General features: G+C 45.4%; 1 pseudogene; it reads left to right on the plus strand.

The window, feature by feature from the left end:
- Nucleotides 1-506: 506 nt before the first annotated feature.
- LOC102378199 lies at nt 507-5,377 on the plus strand (annotated as a pseudogene).
- The last annotated feature ends 355 nt before the right edge of the window (nt 5,378-5,732 follow it).

The raw sequence follows: 5,732 nt of genomic DNA on the forward strand, positions 1-5,732 counted from the left end.
ACCAGAAATGGCTCAGTATAAAAAAGGGTTGTCTGCCTGTCTGCAGTATGCTGGTCCTTTCCAGTCCACAGTTTGCCAGTCCATGGTCACTTCTGGTCTGGCAGCCAACCCTCCTATAGACCAGCAGCCAACCCTTAACGGTCCGGCACCGGCCCACAGCCCACGGTGTTGGGAACCCCTGAGATAGGAGATACCACTGGATTACTTAGCCCTCCTTCACTGAGGGCTAAGCTACCACATTTAAATTCCATTTACCACGGGGTAAGGCTGTTTACATGTGCCATTATTGCAGAACAGCTTATGTGCACTAAAGCCCTGCTCCCTCCTACCTCAAAGTTGTTTGTATGTCCATCCCATAAGACTCTGATGTTACTTTGAAAATTCTTCCCAGAGTCTTAGAGTCCATATTACTGTATCTAGTGTGAAGATGTGGTATTGATTATAACCGTGTGTTTCCAAAGGTTTCTGAAAGTTCTGGCTGTTGAAGAAGCAGGATGACCCAATAGGAGAAACCGTTGCATATTTATGATACAGACTATCCTGATGTGGTTGTAGATGTAGGAAAAGTAACTCTGGGTGAGAAGAGGAAAAAAATGGCAGGTGATCATATAAGGACACAAAACAGTGTCCTTATCCCAGCAGCGTGTGCACTATTAAATTCTGGAGGTGGTGTGATAACACTAGAGATTGAAAATGAGGATTACAATGACAAAAATTATGGCATTGGACTGGATATAGACACCTCCTTTAGGAACTGTTATTAAATCTCCAGATTTGACAAAATATTTTAACTATATGCAGCAAAACAGCAAATTTCTGATTTTTATTAAATCTTGGAGCAGTGAGAAGTTGTCATCTGCCCCAGCTCTCTTGAAGCCACATATTTGCTCCCTAAATTCTGGATTGTGTCAAAAATCTCTCGCCTCTGTTGTTAGCCTGAAACCAGATGAAGCTTTTGAATTTCTTGAGGAGAGGAAAGCTAATTCTAGGCAAAGATATGAAGAAGAGACAGGTCCAACAGCCAAGAGAGCCCGATAGAGCAACACTCAAGCAACATTGGAACCTAATGTGCAGGAGAAAAATGACATACTTGAAGCTACTGCTAAATGTTTTGAAAGAGATGAACTGCTGCCATTCACTGAGTCTACGCATATTGAACTTAAAGGCTTTGCAACAAAGCATGTCTTGAAATATGTTAAAAGCACTCTTCCAAACTATGTATCTGCATTTGCAAACACACAAGGCTATTTAATTATTGGAGTGGATGATAAGAGGACAGTGTGGCTGGATGTCAAGAGGATGTGAATGTTGACAGGTTACGAATGGAAGTAATTCATGGCATCGGGAATTTGCCTATCTATCATTTCTGCAAAGCAGGGGGAAAAACGAAATATGAAATCAAAATCTTGGACGTATATGATGCATCTAGAAAAAAATATGGTTAAGTTTGTGTTGTGAAAATTGAGCTGTTTTGTTGTGTTGTGTTTTCATGCAACCCTGATTCATGGATTGTGAAGGCCCGGCTTGCCAAGAGACTGAAGGACATGTGCAGGGCTTTACATGTATGAAGCACTGACAAACATTGTGGGTGAGGGCTGATTAAGAACCTGAATTAAATAGAAAAAAAGGAGTAGCCACATAAAAAGGCCAAGCTGTATGAGAAGCACTAGGGACCTGGTTTGTGGATTTAGGAGAATACAGTGGTATGGGCCCCACAGTATTTCAACTTAGGTACAAGTAAACAGGAAGGCAGACATCTTCCAGGCATGATGAGTTCGACTTTATGTCTTTCCAAGTAGTAGGATTTTCTTTCCACAACCCAACCTGTGGGACATTTTCAAGTAATCTATGATCCAGGTGCCATTGGAATCAATGGGAATCTTCCTACTGATTTTAGTTCAGGCACTAAGGGCATTTTTACACGTGCTCTGGAAGGCATGGGAGGGTGCTTTAATTAGCGAGCTGTGCTAATTAAAAGTGCCCGAGCATCACGTGTATCAGCATTTCCACACTAAAAAATGGTGGCAGGGCGCTTTGAACTAAAGCTCATTGAATGAGCTTTAGTTCAAAGTACCCCACTGCCATTTTTCAGCACAGAGATGCCAATGCACATGATGCTAGCGTCTGCTGGAGCTCATTAATTTGAGTCTGCCAGAGCATGGATTTAACGTCTCGATTATTAATCAAGTCTGCTCCAATGCATTGGAGCAGGCTCTCTGCACATGTATAGGAGCCCTAAGAGAGGAGGCACACAAAGGCCTTGAGATGTATTTCCAGTCAAGTGAAGAGGACTACATCTAAGGCTGGATTCAGAATGTCTCATTCTGCACATAAGGGATACTTTGCCCACCTACATCCCAAGCAGTGATTCAAAGTCACTTTGTGCCAGCATGCACAACACTCATTATGTGCTCATAATCCTTATACATTTCCATTTTGGAAGGCAAAGTTCCCGAAGTGTCTTTACTCAGGCCAGTGAGCCTGCTGAGACCTGACCTGAAGCAGCCACTTGCAAGCCTAACTTCCACTTAAGATTTTTCTAGCACTTGCAGGAGGTGCATGAACTCTGCCTGCAGCCTCAGAGAGGACCCAGAAGTTAGGCAGAGTTATTAAAAACCTACATCTAAAATCAACTATAAGGTATTCAGTTCAGATCTAAAATCAACCTCACTGCATTCTAACTACCAGGTTACAGGTGGTGCCCAATACCCTAGTATTTACAGTATTTACCCAAGAAGTAGGGACCTGAGTTCTAGGCCTTCTTTACCCCTAGAGGATTTGAATCCAGTTCCCTAGAGAATGCCCTCACCACTAGACTACAGAATAGGATAGATCACTTTCTCAACCTGGGTCACAAAAATATATGAAAGGGTTGCGAACAAACTTTAAAAATGGATTCTCCTTTCAAGGAGAAAAATGTGGGAAACGGTGGCTTTTCCCCTGCAAGTTGGCAGTTCCAGCCTATGAGGGGCTGTTTGGGGCCTCCCTTGCCCCACACACTGCGGACTGACAGCAGAGGGCAGTGGGTTAGGAGGAGGGGCACTGGGTCAGGACAGGCCATCAATGTTTACAAATGGGTCCTGATACAAAAAAGGTTGAGAACCCCTGGGATAGATGAAGCTGGACCAATAGACAGCCAAGAGTCAGGGGGCCAGAAAACAAGGACAAGAGTCATGGGGCCAGAAAAATAAGCAAAAGGGAGCCTGCCTGTGTAGCTTAGTGGTTACAGTACTCCCTTGGGAGGAGTAACCCTTGGCTTATATAGCTCCTATTGCCAGAGACAGGATTCTTATCTGAGATATTCAGGACTAGGTATTTGGGCATTTGGCCTTCCAGTGGTGATTGGATTGAGGCAATGAAAAGTGGGTGTTAACATGAATTTTAATTGTTTTTCCTAGATCTTTCCAAATTGGCTGCAGACTTCATGACTCAGCTAAGTGTGTCAGGTGCACCTCCGCTGGCCAAACCAATCTATTTAAAGCAAGGCCTCAGCTGTTTGGAAGATCTGCAAAAGCGTCTTTTTGCAGGTACAGTGGAGTGAGCATGTTTCAAAAGTTTTTGGAAATTAAGAGAGGCTGGATGATTGGGCAGGGAAGGAAAGGGAAGGGGAGAAGAGACTACTACTATATATTCCAATCACAAACTGTTGGCTTTAACCCTGAGGCTGTAAATCAGGGGTGGGCAAAATATGGCCCATGGGCCAGATCCAGCCCACCAGGGGATTTTATCTGGCCCACAGTGGCTCCCTCAGCCCTGCCCAGCCCAGCCGCAGGGGGCAGCCCCGGCTGTGGCGTGTGTGGCCAGTCACACCGCCCCCCGAGCTTGCAGAAGGGCTGGAGCGGTGCAGCAGCTCGACTTCACTTTCTGACAGCCCCTGCAGTGGTGGCTCCTCCCTTGCTATTTTGAAGCTTTCCCGCTACTTCCTGGCTATACTAGGTACTAGTCCCCTCTCCCCTCCTCCATGCTTTTCCCTCCCTCCTGTAGTGCCTTCAGGGCACTACGCTCCTCTTTCTCTGCCCCTTCCCTGCCAGATTGCTCCCACCCCATGGCAAATGATAAACAGTAAGGTGTTACCGATTATCAATATGTGAATGGGTAACATTTAAACATTCACATCCCTAGTATGGACATACTGGCCCAAAAAATTCCTTGCCATTGCACAGGCCCAAGGCATTGGTAAGAGCCTTGTCATTTCTGCTCTCCTTTTCTGACACATTGCCAGTTTTGAGGCTTTATTGTTTAACACTAAAGACCCTTAGTTTGTCATATTCTGTCGCATGGTGTTTCCTATCTGTGGGGAGGATAACAGTGTAGATCTTCTTGGATGTAATATCTTAATTGCCCTTGATTACAGATGCCTGGCCTTATGACCGCGGTGGCTTTTCCAGTCCTACATACATCTTTCTTGGAAAGATGCTAATGTTATTTTATTATTGTTTTCCACTGTCTCTTTCTCTCCCTCTCTCTCCTGAAACCCTAGTGAATTCTAGTGGGATAACATACAGTCCAGAAAAACTCAGCCAAGAACTGTTCTCAGAATATCAGGACGTGGAGGATTTAATAAAAGAGCAAAGGAAAGCTCTGGAGACTTCCCAGAGACTACTGATATTTTCCAGAAGCTGAGCTGTTGATGTTGGATTGTCAGAGAACCAGCATGTTGTCCACAATGCCCTCATAATAGCCACAGGCAAACACCCTACACTGTACACAGTCACTGAGAAGAGCCATCCCGTGTTGATGTTGGATTGTCAGAGAACCAGCATGTTGTCCACAATGCCCTCATAATAGCCACAGGCAAACACCCTACACTGTACACAGTCACTGAGAAGAGCCATCCCGCAGCCATGCCTGATTATGCAAGAAACTCTGCTCGGACATTAAAGCAAACACTGGTAAATATTGGGGGATACACGGAGAAGGTATGTGTGATTCCACAACTCCTCAAGCTTTAAACCAATGGATCAGAAGAAAATGTCAGGTTTCAGGTTGCAGACTCGGGTTTGATCACTCGAGGAAGAGCAAGAGCTTCAAGAAAGGCATCCGTGAGGCATGCCAAAAATGTCAAGGCTTCCTCACAAAGAAACCTCAGGACTGGTTCAGTGAGAATGATTGGGAAATGCATGCCTTCCAAATGGAGAGAGCACACAGTGACGTCAGCTCCAAATAGAAGTGCCCACTTTCGTGACCTTCAGTACAGAACAGTCACTTGATGGACCCTGCCACATGGACAGTTTTGCACACGTAGGGGAAGAATTCATCTCCCCCATGTGTGTGTTAGATAAAGCCACCATTGAGTCAGTGTGTAACATGTAATAAAAAGACAGGAGAATTTATTAGCGCTGCAAATCCTTCTGAAATTTCATAGATTTCATAGACATCAGGGCTGGAAGGGACCTCGGAAGATCATCGAGTCCAGCCCCCCGCCCAAAGGGTAGGAAGTCAGCTGGGGTCATAGGATCCCAGCAAGATAAGCATCCAGTTTCATCTTGAAGGTGTTCAATGAAGGCGCTTGAACCACCTCCGGTGGCAGGCTGTTCCAGACCTTGGGGGCTCGGACAGTAAAGAAATTCTTCCTTATGTCCAGCCTGAAACGATCCTGAAGTAGTTTGTGACCATTCGACCTCGTCATCCCTTGGGGCGCTCTGGTGAACAAACGTTCCCCCAGATGCTGGTGGTCACCCCTGATAAACTTGTAGGTGGCCATCAGATCACCCCTGAGCCTGCGCTTTTCC

The sequence above is a fragment of the Alligator sinensis genome, unplaced genomic scaffold (genome assembly GCF_000455745.1).
Source record: "Alligator sinensis unplaced genomic scaffold, ASM45574v1 scaffold1957_1, whole genome shotgun sequence".
In the NCBI taxonomy this organism is placed as follows: Eukaryota; Metazoa; Chordata; order Crocodylia; family Alligatoridae; genus Alligator; species Alligator sinensis.